A 23,218-nucleotide genomic window follows, 5' to 3' on the forward strand; every position below is an offset into this window, starting at 1 on the left:
CACACATTTAATCCTGAGAAGACAATCAAAACTTCATGTACATTTCTGCTACCTGATGGGCTATTTAATCATGGATACAAAAATTTTATTCAATTATCATTTTTAATACATATTTTCTGGTAATATAAAAGCTTTCTTATGCAAGAAAACTGATGTTATAACAGTAGCTAAAAGGATATAAAGAAACATATTTTTCTCATGGAACATTTCTGAAAAAGCCTCCAATGATAAAGATACTTATTTCACTAGAGAAGTTGTAAAACTGTTAAATAAGGAATTACAGATACAATAGTATTGTGCAAAGCTAACTACATTGACTGGCTTGCTTTTGTAATTGCAGATTGATGACAATCAGATCCACTGAGAGAGGAAAAATATGTTGGCCTGGAGGGTGTGGTTGCTCATGCCCGCAATACCGGCACTCTGGGAGGCCAAGGTGCGTGGATCAGGTTAGGAGTTCGAGACCAGCCTGGCTAATACGGTGAAACCCTGTCTATACTAAAAATACAGAAATTAGCCAGGCATGGTGGCACGCACCTGTAGTCCCAGTTATTTGGGAGGCTGAGGCAGAACAATCGCTTGAACCCGGGAGGCAGAGGTTGCAGTGAGCCAAGATCGTGCCACTGCACTCCAGCCTGAGTGACAGAGTGAGACTGCATCTCAAAAAAAAAAAAGTTGGCCCATATCATATACTCATTGGAAGGCCTATGCAACTATTAAAAGCTCATGTATCTTCTGCTACTGAAGTCCAGTGTTTATTTATTTATTTTTTTAATTTACTTTAAGTTCTGGGATACATGTGCAGAATGTGCAGGTTTGTTACATAGGTATATGTGTGCCATGGTGGTCTGCTGCACCTACTGACCCATCTTCTAAGTTTTGCACCCTTGCCCCCCACCTCCCAACAGGCCTTGGTGTGTGTTGTTCCCCTTCCTGTGTCCACGTGTTCTCATTGTTAAACTCTCACTTATGAATGAGAACATGAGGTGTTTGGTTTTCTCTTCCTGTGTTAGTTTGCTGAGGATGATGGCTTCCAGCTTCATCCATGTCCCTGTAAAGGACATGATCTCATTCTTTTTTATGGCTGTGTAGTGTTCCATGGTGTATATGTACCACATTTTCTTTATCCAGTCTATCATTGATGGGCATTTGGGTTTTCCATGAAAGTCTAATATTTCTTTTTTGTTTTAGACAGAGTTTCACTCTTGTTGCCCAGGCTGGAGTGTAATGGCATAATCTCAGCTCCCTGCAACCTTGGCCTCCTGGGTTCAACAGATTCTCTTGCCTCAGCCTCTCAAGTAGCTGGGATTACAGACGCCCACCACAATGCCAAGCTAATTTTTTGTATTTTTAGGAGAGATGGGGTTTCACCATGTGGGCCAGGCTGGTCTCAAACTCCTGACCTCAGGTGGTCCACTCACCTTGGCCTCCCAAAGTGCTAGGATTACAGGCGTGAGCCACTGCTCCTGGCCAGAAGTCTAATATAGCATATTTTCACCAAGTAAAGAAAGTCTTGAAGAGTCTATTGACTGAGGATAGTAGAACCCTTTATAATCTAGAATCCAGAGACTGAATCTTACTGCCATCTACCCTGAAGCAAGACTTCAAGACCTTGAACATTGGGTTCATAGTCTCACAGCTTAGAAGGGCCTCTCCAAACTCTTTCAACTGTAAACCCATAGGAGATCTTAAGCAAAGGCAAGCAGGAAAGTTTCTCTTCAAAAGAAGATAGCAATCTTGATCTAGGCAGCTTTCTTTACAATATCAAAAATCAAGGCCAGGCGCGGTGGCTCACGCCTGTAATACCAGCACTTTGGGAGGCCGAGGTGGGTGGATTACGAGGTCAGGAGTTGAAGACCAGCCTGGCCAACATGGTGAAACCCTGTCTCTACTAAAAATACAAAAATTAGCAATTAGCCGGGTGTAGTGGTGTGCGCCTGTAATCCCAGCTACTCAGGAGGCTGAGGCAGGAGAATCGCTTGAACCCGGGAGGCAGAGGTTGCAGTGAGCCAAGATTGCACCACTGCACTCCAGCCTGGGCAACAGAGCAAGACTCCATCTCAAAAAATAAAATAAAATAAAAAGTATAAAAATTAGCTGGACATTGTGACATGTGCCTATAATCCCAGCTACTCAGGAGGCTGAGGCAGGAGAATTGCTTGAATCGGGACCCGGGAGGCAGAGTTTGCAGTGAGCCGAGATTGCACCACTGCACTCCAGCGTGGGCTACAGAGCGAGACTCCATCTCAAAAGAAAAAAATAAAAATAAAAAATCAAGACATCTCTGCTATCATAGCAGAGTTTGTTCACAGTTTTCTAATGGCTCTACAAACAACAGAAATAAAAAAGGAATCTCTTGTATGCACTCATGGGGTATACTCATAGGTAGAGAATTTTGCTGACAACATTATATATAACAAAACTTTTGCCTTGATAGGTAAAAGATGAAGGGCTAATGTGGGTGAGAAGTTTTAATGAAACATTTGTTGCCTCATAATTTCAGAAACAGAATATTGATCCACTGCTTTAAACTTACTTCATAAGTTAAAAATAACTTCTTCAGAATGGGTTAAAGAGCATTGCCAGCAGGCCATTACTCTTCTGAATGGGCATCATTTATTAGATCATTTTTTCCATGGCTTAGCATAAATGAAGCAATGGTAAGAAATTTATCCCTGAAAATAGGGCTCTATAGCAGATTCTAATGTAAAGACTATGGTTACGCAACAGGTGTTAAGTGTTGTTACTAAAGTTGTGCTAAATAATAAAATTTCTTCTGATTACTTACTGGATAAACAGAGAACTACCTGTGCCGTTGCTGACACCTGTAGTTGCACATGGTAGAATACATTGGGTATTACAAAGATGCAATTGTAGGGGAGTAGTGAACAGGCTGCTTGGTTGAAATGAGATCATTTATCTAGCTAATTATTTAATCTATTGAATTTTAGTTGGTTGTTCATGGGGACCCTGGCTAACAAGCATGGTTTCAACTTTTTTTTTTTTCCTGAGACAAAGTCACACTCTGTAGTCCAGGCTGGAGTGCAGTGGCATAATCTCGACTCACCACAACCTCCACTTCCTGGGTTCAAGTGATTCTCCTGCCTCAGCCTCCCGAGTGGCTGGGATTACAGGTGCACACCACTGCACCTGGCTAATTTTTAGTATTTTTAGTAGAGACAGGGTTTCACCATGTTGGCCAGGGTGATCCTGAACTCCTGACCTCAGGTAATCTGCCCTCCTCGGCCTCCCAAAGTGCTAGGATTACAGGCATGAGCCACTATGCCCGGCTGGTTTCAACTCTTGGTATTATCCTCCTGAAAATCAAAATAGTAGTCTCCCTACTGCACCGTATTCTCTCAAAAGTTATAAAGGTTTGCATGCAGTCATCTCTAGAATGTCAAATAGTGTCTTTTTAACGGGAATGACAGAAACTCAAAGACATATGTGACTATGAAGACACCATAACCTGTGAATAACATTATAAGGACAAAAACCCTAAATAATGGAAATTGAGAGTGGCACTAAGGCCCTGAGTTTTAGTCACACTCTGACCTACGTAAGAACTTTACCAAAAAGGGAGAGTTTTAAAAACAAAGTTGGCTCAGCGCAGTGGCTCACACCTGTAATCTCAGCACTTTGTGGGCCAAGGCAGGCAGATCACAAGGTCAGGAGATTGAGACCATCCTAGCCAACAGGGTGAAACCCTGTCTCTACCAAAAATAGAAAAATTAGCTGGGTGTGGTGGCGCGTGCCTGTAATCCCAGCTACTCGGGAGGCTGAGGCAGGAGAATGGCTTGAACCCACGAGGCAGAGGTTTCAATGAGCCGAGATCACGCCACTGCACTCCAGCCTGGCGACAGAGCGAGACTGCGTCTCAAAACAAAAAGTTATTGGAGTCCATCATTCTAAACTGAGCTTGTGCACTAGTTCCAAACAGACCAAACCAAACTGAACCAAAACAAGTCACTTGTGCTAAATGTGACATAATCAAACCGAAAATTCAAGAAAATAGGTAGATCCTAAAACAGGCCAGATTTATATTTTTCTTCTGGAAACGCAGATTTCAACACAAGGAAGCCCCTTCTAACCTTTTAAAAATAAATAATAGGCCTGGCGCAATGGCTCATGCCTGTACTCCCAGTACTTTGGGAGGCTGAGGCAGGCGGATCACCTGAGGTCAGGAGTTCGAGACTAGTCTGGCCAACATGGTGAAACTCTGTCTCTACCAAAAATACAAAAATTAGCCAGCAGTGGTGGCAGGCACTTGTAATCACAGCTACTTGGGAGGCCCAGGCAGGAGAATTGCCTGAAGCCAGGAGGCGGAAGTTGCAGTGAGCCAAGATCACACCATTGCACTCCAGCCTGGGTGACAGAGCGAAACTTCATCTCAAAAAATAAAAATATAAATAAAATAAAATAACCTGAATCCATGTTTCCACTTAAAAAAAACCCCACAGTTCTGCTTTTTTACAGTAGGATTTGACACTAAATAAGTAAATTTTTATTTTTATTTTTTGAAACAGTCTTGCTTTGTCGCCCAGGTTGGAGTGCAGTGGTGCGATCGCAGCTCATTATAACCTCCGCCTCCCCAGTTCAAGCGATTCTCCAGCCTCAGCCTCCCAAGTAGCTGGGATTATAGGCACCTGCCATCATGCTCGGCTAATTTTTGTATTTTTGTAGAGACAGGGTTTCACCATGTGAGCCAGCCTGGTCTTGAACGCTGACCTTAGGTGATCTGCCTGCCTCGACCTCCCAAAGTGCTGAGATTACACGCATGAGCCACCATGCCAGGCCAATAAGTACATTTTTGATGGTGACGGAGTGATATGAATATCTAAAGTTTTTTTTTTTTTTTGAGATAGAGTTTTGCTCTTGTTGCCCAGGCTGGAGTGCAATGGCGCGATCTCAGCTCACCACAACTTCTGCCTCCTGAGTTCAAGCAATTCTCCTGCCTCAGCCTCTCTAGTAGCTGAAATTACAGGAATGCACCACCATGCCCAGCTAATTTGTATTTTTAGTAGAGACAGGGTTTCTCCATGTTGGTTAGGTTGGTCTTGAACTCCAGCTCAAAAAAAAAAAAAAAATTATGGGAGTCACCACAAAAATATTAAAGAATTTAATCAAAGAGAGTCGTTCAAAAATTACAGAGCACCCCTATGGGTTGTAGTTTGTGGTCCATTACAGGGGCTTTAAGAAAAGACTTTTATAAGGTGCATGATGAAAAAATCCAAATTCAGTAATCAGGTATAATTACGTAGTTTCCTAATTTCCACCTTGAGCCTACAAATTTCCTGGTTATGCAATCAAAGTTTAATTGGCAGATTATAGTTGGTTAAACTTGAATTTTGTTTCCTCTAATGTAGTAATTTATAAAAAATAAACTCATTTGAGTTCGATTTTTTTTTAAGTAGGAATCCTTGTTTTCTCTTCTCTTCTCTCTTCTTTCTCTTCTCTTCTCTTCTTTGCTTCTCCCTCCCTTCCTTCTTTCTTTCTTTCTTTTTTTTTTGTTTTTGAGACAGAGTTTCGTTATTGTTGCCCAGGCTGGAGTGCAGTGGCGCGATCTCGGCTAACTGCAACCTCCGCCTCCCGGGTTCAAGCGATTCTCCTGCTTCAGCCTCCCTAGTAGCTGGGATTACAGGCACCCGCCACCATGCTCGGCTATTTACATGTTTTTCAAGCAGGGTCTCGAATGTACCCCCCAATAACTTTTTTTTTTTTTTTTTTTTTGAGATGGATTCTCCCTCTGTTGTCCAGGCTGGAGTGCTGTGGCTCACCGTAACCTCCACCTCTCGGGTTCAAGCAGTTCTCCTGTCTAGCCTCAGGAGTAGCTGGGATTACAGGCACCCGCCACCATGCCCGGCTAATTTTTTTTTTTTTTCAGATGGAGTCTTGCTCTTGTTGCCCAGGCTGGAGTGCAACGGTGCGATCTTGGCTCACTGCAACCTCCAACTCCCGGGTTCAAGCGATTCTCCTGACTCAGACTCCTGAGTAGCTGGGATTACAGGCATGCGCCACCATGCCCGGCTAATTTTTGTATTTTTAGTAGAGGAGTTTTACCATGTTGGTCAGGCTGGTCTTGAACTCCTGACCTCAGATGATCCACCCGCCTCAGCCTCCCAAAGTGTTGGGATTATAGGTGTAAGCCACTGAGCCCAGCCTTTCTTTCTTTTTTTTTTTTTTTTTTGAGATGGAGTCTCTCTCTGTTTCCCAGGCTAGAGTGCAGTGGCATAATCTCAGCTTTGCCTCCCCAGGTTCAAGCAATTCTCTTGCCTCAGCCTCCCCAGCAGCTGGCACTACAGGCGCGTGACACCACATCCAGCTAATTTTTTTGTTTTTGTTTTTGCTTTTGTGTTTTTTTTGAGTTGGAGTTTTGCTCTTGTTGCCCAGGCTGGAGTGCAATGGTGCGATCTCAGCTCACCACAACCTTTGAATCCCGGGTTCAAGGGCTTCTCCTGCCTCAGCCTCCTGAGGAGCTGGGATTACAGCCATGCACCCCTATGCCCGGCTAATTTTGTATTTTTAGTAGAGATGGAGTTTCTCCATGTTGGTCAGGCTGGTCTCGATCTCCTGACCTCAGGTAATCTGCCTACCTCGGCCTTCCAAAGTATTGGGATTATAGGCATGAGCCATCGTGCCCGGCTTTTTTTTTGTATTTTAGTAGAGATGGGTTTTCACCATGTTGGGCAGGCTAGTCTCGAACTTCTGACCTCAGGTGATTTGCCTGTGTTGGCCTCCTGTTTTTAATATTTTCATCATAAAATCTTTGTCAGTTTCTATGTCTAGAATGGTATTTCCTAGGTTATTTTCCAGGGCTTTTTTTCCTTATAATTTTAAATTTTACATTTAAGTCTTGAATTCATCTTGAGTTTATTTTTGTATGTGGTGTAAGGATGGGGTGCAGTTTCAATCTTCTACATAGTATTTGCTAGTTATTTCAGCATCACTTATTAAATAGGGAATCATTCCCACATTCCTCTTGTCAGCCTTGTCAAAAATCAGATGGTTGTAAGTGTGAGGCATTCTTTCTGGGCTCTCTGTCCTGTTGCATTGGTCTATGAGTCTGCTTTTGTACTAGTACCACGCTGCTTTGATGTCTATAGCCCTGTAATATAGTTTGAAGTTGGGTTGTAGTGCCTCTAGCTTTATTCTTTTTGCTTAGGATTACCTTGGCTGTTTGGGCTCTTTTTTGGTTCTATATGAATTTTAAAATAGTGTTTTTTAGTTCTATTAAGAATGTTGCTGGGTGCGGTGGCTCACGCCTGTAATCCCAGCACTTTGGGAGGCCAAGGTGGGTGGATCACAAGGTCAGGAGATTGAGACCGACCTGGCTAACACAGTGAAACCTCGTCTCTACTAAAAATACAAAAAATTAGCCAGGTGTGGTGGCATGCGCCTGTAGTCCCAGCTACTTGGGAGGCTGAGGCACGAGAATCACTTGAACCTGGGAAGCGGAGGTTGCAGTGAGCCAAGACCACAACACTGTACTTCAGCCTGGGTGACAGAGTAAGACTCTGTCTCAAAAAAAAAAAAAAAAAAAAAAGAAAAGCAAAAAGAAAAGAATGTCTTGGTAGTTTAATAGAAATAGCACTAAATCTGTAAAAAATTTTTAGGCAGTATGGCTTTTTTTTTTTTTTTTGAGACTGGGTCTCACTCTGTGGTCAGGCTGGAGTACAGTGGTGCTGACTTGGCTCATGGCAACCTCTCTCTCCTAGGTTCAAGTGATTCTCCCACCTAAGCCTTCCCAGTACCTGGGACTACAGGTGTGTGCCACCACATCATCTAATTTTTGTATTTTTTTGTAGAAACAGGGTTTCACCATGTTGACCAGCCTGGTCTCAAACTCCTGACCTCAGGTGATCCAGCCACCTCAGCCTTCCAGGCTATGAAACAGTTTTCCATTTGTTTATGTCATCTCTGACTTCTTAGCAGTGCCCTGTAATTTTCGTCTTAGAGATCTTTCACCTCCCTGGTTAGCTATATTCCTAGATATTTTATTCTTTTTGTGGCGGTTGTGAATGGGATTATGTTTTTGATTTGGCTTTTGGCTTGGATGTTGTTTATGTACAGGGATGCTACTGATTTCTTTACATTTATTTTTCATCCTGAAACTTTGCTGAAGTTGTCAGTTTAAGAAGCTTTTCCAGGCCAGGCATGGTAGCTCACACCTGTAATCCCAGCACCTTGGGAGGCCAAGGCAGGTGGATCACCTGAGGTCAGGAGTTCGAGATCAGCCTGGCCAACATTGTGAAACCCCCGTCTCTGCTAAAAATACAAAAATTAGCTGGGCGTGGTGGTGCATGCCTATAATTCCAGCTACTCGGGAGGCTGAGGCAGGAGAATCACTTGAACCCAGGAGGCAGAGGTTGCAGTGAGCCAAGATCATGCCATTGCACTCCAGCCTGGGTGACAGAGCAAAACTCTGTCTCAACCAAAAAAAAAAAAAAAAAGCTTTTCTGCAAAGATTATAGGGTTTTCTAGATATAGAATCATGCCATCTGAAAACAAGGATAATTTGATTTTTTTTTTCTTTTTGGATGCCTTTTATTTCTTTCTCTTGCTTGATTGCTCTGGCCAAGACTTCCAATTCTATGTTGAATACAAGTGGTGAGAGAAGGCATCCTTGTCTGGTGCCAGTTTTCAAAAAGGAATGCTTGCAGCTTGTGTCCATTCAGTGTGGTATCTATGGATTTCTGATAAATAACTCATTATTTTGAAATATGCGCTTTTAAGGCTTTTAGTTTTTTGAGGGTTCTAAACGTGAAGGATGCTAGATTTTATTGAAATATTTTTCTGCATCTATTGAAATAATCGTGTGATTCTTGTCTTTAGTTCTGTTTATGTGATGAATCAGATTTATTAATTTGTGTACACTGAACCAACCTTGCATCCCAGGACTAAAGCCTAATTGATCATAGTGCATTAGCTTTTTAATTTGCTGTTGGATTTGCTTTGCCAGTATTTTGTTGAGGATTTTTGAAGCAATGTTCGTCAATGATATTGGCCTGAAGTTTTCTTTTTTGTTTTGTTTCTGTCAGGTTTTGGTGTCAGAATGATGTTGTTCTTACATAATGAGTTAAGGAGGAGTCCCTTCTTTTCAATTTTTTGTAATAGTTATAGAAGGTATAATATCAGCTTTTCTTCATATATCTGCTAAAATTCAGCTGTGAATCTGGTCTTTTTTTCCCCCTGTTTTTTGTTGGTAGGCTATTTACTACTGATTCAATTTTGAAGCTTGTTATTGGTCTATTCGGGCCCGCAATTTAGTATTTTTTTAGTCTTGGGATAGTTTATTTGTCCAGGAATTTATTCACTTCTTTCAGATTTTCTACTTTGTGTGCATAGTGGTGTTCATAGTAGACTTATAGTTATTTGTATTTTTGTGGGACTCAATGGTAATATCCCTTTTGTCATTTCTAATTGTGTTTATTTGGATCTTCTTTCTTCACAAATCTTGCTGTGGTTCATCTCATTATTTTTTCCAAAAGATTTAACTCCTGGATTTGCTGAAACTTTGTATAACTTTTCATGTCTAAATCTCGTTCAGTGCAGAGCTGATTTTGGTTATTTCTTGTCTTCTGCTAGCTTAGGGGTTGGTTTTCTCTTGCTTCTCTCATTCTTTTATTTATGATGTTAGGCTTTAAAATTTATTTTTAACTTTTTGATTTGAGTTTTTAGTGCTATAAATTTTTTTCTTAAGACTGCCTTAGCTGTGTTGCAGAGATTCTGGTAGGTTGTATCTTCCTTGTCATTTGTTTCAAAGAAATTCTTGATTTTTGCCTTAATTTCATTATTTTCCCAAAAGTCATCCAGGTTCAGATTGTTTAATTTCCATGTAATTATGTGGTTTCAGGTGGTTTCCTATATATTGAATTATATCTTTGTCAAGCTGTGGTCTGTTTGTGTTTTTGGTTTGATTTTGGGAAGACTGAATTTGCTGAGAATTGCTTTATTTCTGATTGTGTGGTCAATTTTAGAGTATGTGACACATGGTGATGAGAAGAATGAATACAATGTTGGTTTTAGATGGACACTTCTATAGATGCCTAGTAGGACTATTTGATCAAGTGTTGAGTTTAGGTTTTAAAATCTTTGTTAATTTTCTGCCTAATAATCTGTCTAATAGAGTTTGTGGGGTGTTGTAGTCTCCCACTATTATTTTTTCAGAATCTAACTCTCTTCATAGGTCTCTAAGAAATTGCTTTATTCATATACACCCATGCATTTTTTAGAACACCTTTCTCTCTTCTGCTTTCTTGTTTTTGAGTTGGAATCTTGCTCTGTCATCCAGGCTGGAGTGCAGCGGTGCGTTCTCGGCTCACTGCAACCTCTGCCTCCTGGATTCAAGTGATTCTCCTGCCTTAGCCTCCTGAGTAGCTGGGACTACAGGCGTGTGCTACCACGCCCAGCTAATTTTTTGTGTTTTTAGTAGAGACAAGGTATCACCGCGTTAGCCAGGATGGTCTCGATCTCCTGACCTCTTGATCCACCTGACTCGGCCTCCCAAAGTGCTGGGATTACAGGCGTGAGCCACCACGCCCGGCTATAAGCATTCTTTCAAGTGCACACTAGGCACTGTAGGCACTATAGTCCTACTAGGCATCTATAGAAGTGTCCATCTAAGGAGTATGCCCCAGGCTGCTCCTTAGATGTCTGAATACAGTGTCGAATTAAATTCAGATGTCCAAGAGTTTCAGAACATGTCCAGAGACTTGGCTGTTGTAGGAGAAAATATAAATTAGAAATAAGAAGCTTTATTTTGTTAACTGAAAATAAGGGAGGATATTGTGTTTCTCTCTTTTCTTAAAGCATTTAGATTATATGTAGATATTTTTCTCTGCTTTTAAAAAAAATTTGTAAATCTTTTTTTGTTGTTGTTTGTTTTGTTTTGTTTTTTGAAATGGAGTCTTGCTCTGTTGCCCAGGCTGGGGTGCAGTGGCATGATCTCAGTTCACTGCAGCCAATCTCTGTCTCCCGGGTTCAATCAATTCTCTGCTTCAGCCTCCCAGTACCTGGAATTACAGGCGTGTGCCACCACGCCTGGCTAATTGTTTTGTATTTTTAGTAGAGACAGGGTTTCACCATCTTGGCCAGGCTGGTCTTGAACTCCTGACCTTGTGATCCACCGGCCTTGGCCTCCCAAAGTGCTGGGATTACAGGCGTGAGCCACCGCACCTGGCCAGTATTTGTAAATCATATTTACAGCTAGATCAACTTTGTGGTTTTTTTTTTTTTAACTCACAATTGTCTTAATCAAGAACCACAGAACCATTGCTTTGTTTTTGCTTTGGCAAAGGTATATATATTTTTTTTAGTCTTTTAAAGTAGACATAGATTTGTTTATATTAAAGCTCATTTTAAGAGCACACAAAAATTGCACACAAAGATAGGATTACATTTAGCACTACAGAATGATAAAGATTAAAAGATGCTGAGTAAGGTTCTCTGACAGAAAATTTATAATCCAAGGTAATTATCTAATATTTGCAGGCTGAAGTACTTACACTGCAAAATCAAAAACTGTTCAGTGTATAAACTGAACAGTGGAGTCTGTAGTTGTATTTGGTTTCTATTTGTTACTTCAGAACAATTAGCATGGTTATTTGTAGTGTTTGTAGACAACTTGCATTCATATAAATTATGCAGTATTTTCTACAATAGTATGAATATAAGACACAATATTTAGTTAATTCTTTTTTTTTTTTGAGATGGAGTCTCACTCTGTTGCCCAGGCTGGAGTGCAGTGGTACCATTTTGGCTCAGTACAACCTCTGCCTCCTCGGTTCAAGCAGTTTTCCTGCCTCAGCCTCCTGGGTAGCTGGGATTATAGGAGCATGCCACCATGCCTGGCTAATTTTTGTATTTTTAGACGGGGTTTCACCAAGTTGGCCAGGCTGGTCTCAGGCTCCTGCCTCCCAAAGTGCTGGGATTTCAGATGTGAGCCACCGCACCTGGCCACAATATTTACTTTCAATTAATTTCCTTTTTTTTTTGGAAGCAGAGTCTCGCTCTGTCTCCCAAGCTGGAGTGCAGTGGCGCAATCACGGCTCCTTGCAACCTCTGCCTCCCAGGTACAAGCGATTCTCCTGCCTCAGCTTCCCCAGTAGCTGGGATTACAGGCACGCACCACCATGCCCAGCTAGAATTTCTTAAATAGTTATTTTAATATTGTTATTCATACTTTTTAAATATAAAATGTTTTAACTGAATTATGGTTACAAGTAATTTTTAATAATTCTACATTATGACTAGTACATTAAAATTATTTATCCTTAGATATTTATATCTAATATCCAAAGAAAATTCACTACAAAATTGTTATAGTAGATATGAGTCTGACATGCTTATTAGTTTATCCAATAGGGATAATTATAGGTAAGCATGATTTTAATGTCTTTTATGTCACTAAATTTGAATGCTGCTATTACAGGACAAGCAAACATGACAAGTGATGTGGCCATGCAAAAATTGTAATAGCTCTTCAGTTAGCTATGCTGCTGCAAGCTCAAATATATTCCAGTATGTAAACAAAGCCAGATTCAAATTCTTCATCTAATGTCCTGGTGGAAATTGTCAGATGTGTTTCAATATAGCTCCCCCATTTAATGGTTAGGAGATGAGACAGCAGCAGAGATGAAAGAGAAACCTTATAAAATTTTGCTGAGAATTTGTCCCCCCTGCTTTTTTTTTTTTTGAGACAGAGTCTTGCTCTGTTGCCCAGGCTGGAGTGCAGTGGCACGATCTTGGCTCACGGCAACCTCCACTTCCCAGGTTCAAGCGATTCTTTTGCCTCAGCCCCCCTGGTAGCTGGGATTACAGGCACGCAACACCAGGCCTGGCCAATTTTTGTATTTTTAGTAGAGACAGGGTTTTACCATGTTGGCCAGGCAGATCTTAAACTCCTGTCCTCAGGTGATCCGCCCTCCTCAGCTTCCCAAAGTGCTGGGATTACAGGCATGAGCCACCACGCCTGGCCCGTCCCCTTTTTAAATAATGTTCATGTTGCTCATGCTGAGAATAGTTGTGCACTTTGGGTATTTAAAGAGAAATTTTTAACTTTTTATTTTCTCTCAATATAATCTTGCTCAGATAGAGAGCTGTTTTTTGCTCGAATCCTTTGGGTATCTGTTTCAGAAGCCCTGTTAGTATCCCATGGTGTCTGTGAATGAGGTGGGCTGTCACAGGGAGAACTCTTAGACCTATCTCTATCCGGACTCATGCTGGAAATCCAGCAGTATTTTTTTCATGTCACCATTATAAATAGAAGCTGAGGCTGAAACACTGCTCCCATTCCCATTATCATGAAGGTGCAATTTCACTCAGGAGGCCTGCAGGCTCTCCTCCTGCAGCTCAGGCTTCACTGTCTGATGGGACACTGGAGTGCTGCTGTGGCAACTGGGGTTCATGTAAGATGTGAGCTGCCAGCTACGAGCTTTATGTTGTGGGCTCTGCGTCAGTGGCAGATGGTAGGCATCAAGAGAGGACACTGGCCATCAGGAGAGGGCAGGCAGGGTGCTCTAGCCCAGTTGTAAAGGAGTAAAGAGCCATTGCTTTAAAATATAAATAGCCAAAAAGATAACACCCTATTCAACCATTTCTGTAGGAGAGTGAGAGCCTACCTTCAGCAGGCACCTGGCTTCAAGTTGCAAAATTACCTCCTGTTATGAAGATGTGAAAAGTTTATTTTGTCATTGAATATAACCAATTAGCATACACGGATGGCCTTGCCAATTAGCAGGTGAATTTAGGATGAACTACGTATGACATGGTGCTGTAAATTTTTCTACTTGTGGACTAACTGTGGTGACTGTCTTTCTGTCTTTGCAATCTGTTGAGCAGATTGACTGTGATGCGTGTCACATTCAGGTTAAATTGTGTAATAGAACAGTTTTCTTTCTATTCTATCATTTCGGAGATTTTCTGGGGCTGGAGAAAATTTTTCTGTTAATTATATTTTCCACACACTGTCTAGAATTAGCAGACATGATATAAACACATAAGATGCAAACCAAGCTTTACTCTAGAGAGGATTTTTCCTCTCAGGCTTCCAGTCAGCTCATAGATTTCTACAAACTTCACAGGATGGCAATCAACCATTTCACCTCTTTCAGTGACTCTTGTATCTTCAGACCTGAAACTGATTCAGAGATCGGGGGCCCAGAAACCCAATCAGAGTAACATGTGAGTGTTAAGTAGACATGTAGACATGAGAATCTCCACTTTCCCTTTCCTCCTATTGCTAAAATACCCACAAATATGCAAGTAACACCTGCTGCAGCTCCAAATTCTAAATCTAGGTCTTGAGATTTGGGAAACAAAACAAAAAAACAAACAAAAAACCTTTCATCTAAGGAATGCAAGTTCTTTTAGTTGTCAAACTCAGAGAGACATTAAAATGACAACACAATTTTGTCTTTTTCCCATCTTTAAATTATGGTTTTTTTTGTTTTTGTTTTTGTTTTGAGACAGTCTTGCTGTGTCACCAAGGCTAAGGTATAGTGGCACAATCTCTGCTCACTGCAACCTCCGCCTCCTGGGTTCAAGTGATTCTCCTGCCTCAGCTTCCCAAGTAGCTGGGATTACAGGCATGTGCCCTGACTAATTTTTGTATTTTTAGTAGAGACAGGGTTTCACCCTGTTGGCCAGGCTGGTCTTGAACTCCTGACCTCAAGTGATCCACCTCCCTCGGCTTCCCAAAGTGCTGGAAAATTACAGGCTTGAGCCACTGTGCCCGGCCCTGAATTATGTATTTATCTCTTAAAACTGTTAGCTACTGCCACCAGTAGCTATAAATTAAACTAATAATGCCACACTGGACACTATAACCACACTCTAAATTTTAACGATGTATATCCAATCAATAATCAATGTCATTTCTGTAAATTAATGAAAATTTCTGATAAACAATTTTATATCAGCCACCTCTCTGTCCTTCTCTTTTTGCCTTTTCACATCGACTTATAACTGCTCCTAATCAAAGTGTAGATGACCTGCAACTTGAAGGTTTGCTCCCAGGTTACAGTCCTCAAGCTTTGCCTCAATAAACTGTCTACTTATATTCATGTTGCCTTAGCTTTATTTCTTTTAGGTAGACATATCATTTAGAACGTGCTAAAGCAGCCTCTATAAAGGGATCTTCCTTTGATTGTACTCTGCTTGCTGTAACACCCAAGAATGAAAAGCCAGGTTGATCCCACCTAGAATCTGTAAATAAGGTCTGTCGTCTTCCTGGAATTTACAAGATAAGGCCAGACTTTGAATTGAGAACGTAGAAAAAACTGACAAGAGACATTTTCTGCATTGTCAGATGTCAACATAGACATCTTAAAGTTCCCCTTTGAGAATGTGATTCTTTCAGCTTCTCAGATCTTGTCCGGTGACATGCTACAGTTATGTGACGGGCATCAGGTGTAAATAGAATCTGATGGCAGAATATGTAAGTGTGAACAAGCATCTTCAGAGTTATAGAAAGGTGATAATGTATCCAGAGCCATAACCAAAACTATACCTACCTGTAAAATGTGGGACTGGAGTAGAATATTCCTGTTCTTCCTCTTACCTAAGAGCTAGATAATCAGGACGGGTGATCCAGGTTCTGGAGCTTCTCCAGGGCAGTTTAATTTTTATTTAGAATTAGCCTGAGTTGGCCAAGTGCAGTGGCTCACACCTGTAATTCCAGCTCTTTGGGAGGCCGAGGTGGGCAGATCACCTAAGGTCAGGAGACCAGCCTGGCCAACATGGTGAAACCCCGTCTCTACTAAAAGTACAAAAATTAGCCTGACATGGTGGCATGTGTCTGTAATCCCAGCTACTCAAGAGGCTGAGGCAGGAGAATTGCTTGAACATGGGAGGTGGAGGTTGCAGTGAGCCGAGATTGTGTCACTGCACTCTAGCCTGGGAGACAGAGCGAGGCTCCGTCTCAAAGAAAAAAAAAAAAGAATTAGCTAATTAGCTTGAGTCTCTCCTGCCTGGCTTATCATTGGGCCATCAGCCCAGCATCACTGGGAACTCTTACAATCAGCTGGGTGTCTGTAAGACATTTGAGCATGTCTAGAGCAGAATTGTGCCAGGTTAACAAAAGCGGTTAATTCTGCTTCCGTCTCAGTGTAAAAAATTGAGTCATCCTGTGTTTGCTCCTCCCCTTACACAAGAGATGACTTTGGTGGGTACCCAGATAAGAGTTTCTCCAGTTTTCTGGTACTTGGGTGAAAAACAATCAGGATGTCTGGAGACTCAAACGAATAAACTAATTGCTTTTATTTCATATGGCCATTAGAAAAATCAGTGAAGCAGTCATGGTTCCTACCATCCAGGAACTTTTAGTCTAGACTAGCACCTGAATAAAGGGTTAAACTAAGCATCATATGGTTGATACAGTGAACAGATGTGTGCAAAAAACCTTGGGCTTTATTTGGGCCCCTTTCTTTATCTTGTAGTGACTTCTTATGTCATCAACTAAAGGGATATTTATGAAAAAATGAGTTGTTATTATTACACGCATTTCTATTACCTGCTAAGAATATATATTTATCTTCTAATAATTACCCTAGAAAGCCTTAGGACATTTATTTAAATTGCTTATTAGTATGCATTATGTAATTGACAGGGCAGTGGCTAAAAAAAATTATATGAACCCTGAGATATAAATTTCTCTTAGGCAAGCTTAGGGAAACACAACTGGAAATACCCCAGTGACACAGAGAACAGAATTCTACATAAGTTCCACTCCCTGCCCCAGTTCTGTTCAGATTCACTCTATTTGGGGGTCTTATTTAGATCTGGCCCCACTCTGGAGTCTTGCCTCACAGAACTGATTGGAAGAGATCAGAGTTTTGGCTGGTGAATCCTGCTGCCTTTCTAAAGCTGGTACTCACAATTTTCTGCACCCCAAAGGAGATAAAGGGAAAAATAAAGTATGTATTTTAAGGTCTTCATTTTTAAATTTTCTATTAAATCAGTGCTTGCAGAGACATTCCATTTAGCAACTTGTTTTCTATTCCTGCAGATTCAGTAGTTGCTCCACAAGTCACAAAAAAGTAAATATAAACCACAATAAAAGTTTCTCTAAACTGCATTAAACTTTTCTGTATTCCAGTCATCTGTCTACATTTAGCTTTTATTTTCTTTAAAAAAACCAAGAACAGAAACAGAAGATGAAATACATATGCTAGGCCCTTAACCTAATGCTGGGAATTATTAAACACTTAGTACCAACTCCCAGTGTGTTATGAAGATTAAATCACATAATGTGTTATTTCTAGCGCAGTGCTCTGCAACATACTCTTGCTCACATAGTACCTGCTTAGTAAACATTGCATTAGTCCATGTGTACATGTTGTTTTCCAAATGTAGGCTTATTCAGACACTGATACCTTTTGTTGCCTCTGTAAACTTTAAAGAGCCAGCAAAGATTTTGATACTTTAGGATGGAGATTGGTTGTCTTCATTTGTTCCAGAAGTATTTGTGTTGTGACAAGAGTGCCAAGTGTAAGGGACTATGTGCTGTGCCTGCTTTCTCTAACTAATGCTAATAATGAGCCTAGGGGGAGCATCATCCACCATTGACAGGGGACTTATTTAAAACACACCTTCATGTACCCTTTGAAAACCTGCAGAATCACATTACATAGAGAGAAATTAAAATTACCGAGTGATTTATAAGTTCATTAAAGCTTGAGAGGCAATGCTTAGCTAAGTGATTATAAATCCAGGGTTCTATTAGTTTGGTGCAAGAGTTACTACGGTTTTTGCCATTCTAAGTAATGTGGATTACTTAGATGTGGATACTCAAATTACATTGCCAATTCACAGAAATATCTTTGCTCATGCCCTTTCCATGGGTTCTTTTTATTGTTGGACACCTCCATGTTGTTTTAATTAAGTGCCTCATGTGACTCTAAGGTGAGGCCAGAATCAAGTATGAGGGGTTGAAGATACACTCATGAGAGTTCAGTTTCACCTGTTTACTACAGGGTGATCATAGGGCCTGTTCTGTTTGGTTTTGGTATGGACAGGGCAGTGTGGCCCATATTTTCATTATTGTAGCAGAGATTGTTGGTATCTGTGGCAGGGAAGGGCACCTAAGACAGGAAAGGAGAAACACATATTTCTATCATCATGGAACAACTAATTGTTCCTGAATTTTTCATGTTATAAAGGACAGAAATGGATGGACTTTTTCAGCGGGTCTTGGTACTTCTGCCTGTGGGTGTGGTGGTAGCAGGTAAACAAGTGGTGCTGACACCTTTAAAGGCATATTCTCAAGATGCAGGTCTAATTTGTCCGGAGAATCTCAACTGAAAAGGAATCTCAGAGAAGGAGGAGATACGGAAAAATATGCCTTTTTTTAAGCTAAACACATCTCAGATCAAGAGCTGTGTCCACTCTGCCTCCTGGAATTCCATGCGTTTAGTACTTGCAAACCTTTACTTCTCTTCTTGTGTTTTTCCTCCCTAATGAGTTTAACTATTTTTTAAAAATTTTATTGATAGTTAAGGGTCTCTGAAAAATATTTCTTTTTATTTATTTATTATTTTTATTTATTTTTATTTTTTTTTGAGACGGAGTCTCGCTCTGTCGCCCAGGCTAGAGTGCAGTGGCACGATCTCGGCTCACTGCAAGCTCCGCCTCCCGGGTTCACGCCATTCTCCTGCCTCAGCCTCCCGAGCAGCTGGGACTACAAGCGCCTGCCACCACGCCTGGCTAATTTTTGTATTTTTAGTAGAGACAAGGTTTCACCATTTTGGCCAGGCTGGTCCTGAACTCCTGACCTCAGGTGATCTACCCACCTCGGCCTCCGAAAGTGTTGAGATTACAGGTGTGAGCCACCACACACAGCCCATAGTCGATTAACTTTTTGATGTGCTTCTGGATTTGGTTTGTCAGTATTTTGTTGAGAATTTTTTATCAGTGTTTATTAAGAATATTGGCCTGAGGTTTTCTTTGTTTTGTTTTGTCTCTGCTAGGTTTTGGTATCAGAATGATGCTGTTCTTATACAACGAGTTGGGGAGGAGTCCCTTCTCAATTATTTGGAATAGTTTTAGTAGGAATAATAGCAGCTTTTCTTTGTACATCTGGTAGAATCAGCTGTAAGTCTGTCTGGTCCTGGGCTTTTTTTGGTTGGTAGGCTGTTTATTACTAATTAAATTTTGGAGCTTTTTATTGTTCTATTAAGGGATTCAATTTTTGTTGTTGTTGTTGTTCAATCTTGGGAAGATGTATTTGTCCGGGAATTCATTCATTTCTTCTAGATTTTCTAGTTTGTGTGCATAGAAATATTCATTGTGGACTTTAATCATTATTGGTATTTTTGTTGGATATTGTCTGTTTTGTCATTTCTAATTGTGTTTCTTCATTAATCTAGCTAGTGGCTTATTTATTCTTTCTTCATTAATCTAGCTAGTGGTTTATATTATTAATTTTTTCAAAAAATTTACTCTTCGATTTCTCCATCTTTTTTGTAGTTTTTTATGTTTAAATCTTCTTCAGTTCAGATGTGATTTTTGTTATATCTTGTCTTCTGCTAGCTTAAGGGTTGATTTGTTCTTGCTTCTCTCATTCTTCTCTTTATGACATCAGGTTGTTAAATGGAGATTTTTCTAACTTTTTGATGTGAGCACTTAGTTTATAGCACTGCCTTAGCTGTGTTGCAGTGATTCTGCTGTGTTGTATTTTTGTTCTCATGTATTTCAAAGAACTTCTCAATTTCATTTTAGTTATTCCAGTGTAGGTTATTTAATTTTTTATGTGTCTGGTTTCAAGTGGTTTTATTTGTATTGAATTATATTTTATCAAGCTGCAGTCTGAGTGTGTTGTTGATATGATTTGGGGATTTTTGAATTTGCTGAGGATTGCTTAAGTTTTAAATGTGTGGTCAGTTTTAAAGTATGTGCTTTGTGGTAATGAGAACAATGTATATTATGTTGTCTTTAGATGGAGAGTTCTGTAGGTGTCTGTTAGGACAATTTGGTCAAGTGTTGAGTTCAGGTCCTAATATCTTTGTGTTTTTTTTCCTCAGTAATCCATTTATTAGTGTCTGTGGTGTGTTGTAGTTTCCTACTATTATTGTGTCAGAGTCTAACTGTCTTCATAAGTCACTAAGAACTTGCTTTATTTATTTGCACCCATAAACTTATATAACACATTTTTCTCTTCTGCTTTTTTCCCCATAAACATTTTTTTCCAGTGCACACAGTGTGCCCAAGGCTATTCCACAGGTGTCTGAATTCAGTGTCTACTGAAATTCCAATGTCTTGACAGTTCAACATGTTCCAGGACGTGGCTGTTGTAGGAAAAAATATGAATTAGAAATAAGAGGGTTTATTCACATACCTTAAAATAAAGGAGAATATTTTGCTCATCTCTCTTTTCTTATAGCATTTATATTATATGTAGACAATTTGCTCTGTTTTTTTTGAAATATATGTAAGTCATATTAACAGGTAAATAAACCTTTTGGCATTCTTTTTGACTCGGGATTGTCTTTATCTAGGACCTTAGATTCATTGCTTGTTTTTGCTTTGGCAAACGTTTATATTTTTTGTTATTAGCCTTCTAAAGTAGACACAGATTTGTTTAGATTAATGTCATTTTAAGTGCACACAAAAGTTTGGCCCCAAGACAGGATTAAATTTAGCAATACAGGATGATTAAGGCCAAGAGATACTGAGTAAGTTCCTTTGACAGAAAACTGATTATCTGAGATAATGATCTAATATTTGCAGGTTGAAGTACTTACACTGCAAAACAAGAATAGTTCAGTGTATAAACTGTGATGTATGTAGTTACACTTTGCTTTCTATTTTATACTTCAGAATAATTAGCATAGTTATGTGTACTGTTAGCAGACAACCTGCATTTATATAAATTAAACAGTATTTTCTACAATAGTATTCATACAATAGTAGGAATATAAGGGCAAAATATTTACTTTGAATGATTGTTTTAAATAGTCATTTTAATATTGTTCTTCATACTGTTGAAATGAAGTTTTTTAACTGAACTATGGCTACAGACACTTTTTAAATATTTTACATACATTATGACTATTACATTTATACTTATTTATAATATCCAAAAAATTGCTACTAAATTGTTACAGTAAATATTTGTCTAACATGCTTATTAATTTATCCCATATGGGTAGTTACAGATAAGCATAACTTCAGTGTCTTTCATTTCACTAAATTGGAATGCTGCTATTACAGGACAAATAAACACTGGTGATGTGGTCACTGAGAAACCGTAATAGCTGTTAATTTAGCTATGTTGCAAGGTCAAATGTATTTCACTATGTAAACAAAGTCAGATTTCAATTTTTCATCTACAAGTGCTTATGAAAATTGTCAGGTTTATTCCATTGTAGATCTCCCATTCATTGGCTAGGAGATAAGAGAGCAGCAGAGATAGAAGAGAAACCTTATAAAATTCTGCTGAGAATATTTTTTCCTTTTTCATAATGCTCATGTTTCTCATGCTGAGAGTACCTATGCACTTTGGGTTTTTTTTTTTGTTTGTTTTTTGAGACGGAGTCTCGCTCTGTCACCCAGGCTGGAGTGCATTGGCGTGATCTTTGCTCACTGCAACCTCCGCCTCCCAGGCTCAAGTGATTCTCCTGCCTCAGCCTCCTGAGTGGCTGGGATCACAGGCACACGCCACCAAGTCCAGCTGATTTTTGTATTTTTAGTAGAGATGGGGGTTTCACTATGTTGGCCAGATTGGTCTTGAACTCCTGGCCACAAGTGATCTGCCTGCCTCGGCCTCCCAAAGTGCTGGGATTACAGGCATGAGACACCACACCCAGCAGCACTTTGGGGTTTTAGAGATAAACTCCTTTAAGGAGAATATTTTCTGGCTGATTTGATCAAGTTTATATCTAATCAAAGTGTTCTTCTTAAGATGCCTTTAACTTTTTTTTCTCCATATAATCTTGCTGAGACTGAGAGCTGTTTTTCTCTCCAGTGCTTTGTGTGGCTGTTTCAGGGATCCTATTAGTATCCCATGGTGTCTGTGAATAAGGTGGGCTGTCACAGTGAGAACTCTTAGACCTATCTCTAGCTGGACTCATGCTGGAAATCCAGCAGTATTTTTTTCATGTCACCATTATAAATAGAAACTGAGGCTGAAACACTGCTTTCATTTCCATTATCATGAAGGTGCAGTTCTACCCAGGAGGCCTGCAGGCTCTCCTCCTGCTGCTCAGGCTTCACTCTCTGATGTGGCACTCAAGTGCTGCTGTGGTAACTGGGGTTCATGTAAGATGTGAGCTGCCAGCTGTATGCCCTGTGCTGTAGGCTGTACCTCAGTGGCAGATGATAGGGTTCAAGAGAGGACACTAGCCATCAGGAGAGTGCAAGCAGGATTGCTATAACCCAGTGCCCAGGGAGTAGAGAGCCATTGCTTTAAAATGTAAATAGCCAAAAAGATAGCACCCTAATCAACCGTTTGTGTAGCAGAGTGAGCCTACTTTCAGCAGGCACCTGGCTTCAAGTTGCAAAACTACCTTATATCATGAAGATGGGAAAAGTTTATTTTAGCACTGAATATAACCAATTAGCATACATGAATGGCCTCTCCAGTTACCAGGTGAATTCAGGATAAACTATGTATGACATGGTGCTATATATTCTTCTACTTGTGGACTAATTATGGTGACCATCTTTCTGTCTTTGCAATCTGTTAAGCAGATTGACTGGGAGCATGACACATTCTCAATTAATTGTGTAATAAAACATAATTCTTACTGTTCTGTCATTGTGGTGTTTCTCTGGGGATGGAGAAAATTTTTCTTTTAATTATATTTTTCAAACACTGTCTAGAATGATCAGATATGATAAAAACATATAAAGTGCCAACCAGAATTTACTACAGAGAGGACTTTCCCTCTCAGGCTTCCAGTCAACTAACAAATTTGCTGCAAAGTGCCTGCTTTCTCTTAAATATGCAGGCAGAATTGTGTCTCTGCCTGTTAGATACCTGTAGTTTTCTGTGGTCACTTCTAGAGAGACTAGACCAGGTTTCTATAAACTTGACAGGGAAGCAATCAACCATTTTACCTCTTTCTATGACACTTGTATCTTCAGTCCTGAAACTGATTCACAGACCATGGAGCCCAGGTACCCAATCAGAGTAACGTGTGTACTGAGTAGACATGTAGAAATGAGAGTCTCCACTTTTCCCTTTCTCCTCTTGCTAAAATGCCCACAAATGTGCAGGTAT

At 40.1% G+C, this 23,218-nt stretch overlaps 1 pseudogene; it reads left to right on the forward strand.

The window, feature by feature from the left end:
* Positions 1-18,165: 18,165 nt before the first annotated feature.
* LOC129021044 (zinc finger protein 724-like) overlaps positions 18,166-23,218 on the forward strand; it is a 31,853-nt pseudogene continuing 26,800 nt past the window's right edge.

The sequence above is a fragment of the Pongo pygmaeus genome, chromosome 20 (assembly GCF_028885625.2).
Source record: "Pongo pygmaeus isolate AG05252 chromosome 20, NHGRI_mPonPyg2-v2.0_pri, whole genome shotgun sequence".
Taxonomy (NCBI): Eukaryota; Metazoa; Chordata; class Mammalia; order Primates; family Hominidae; genus Pongo; species Pongo pygmaeus.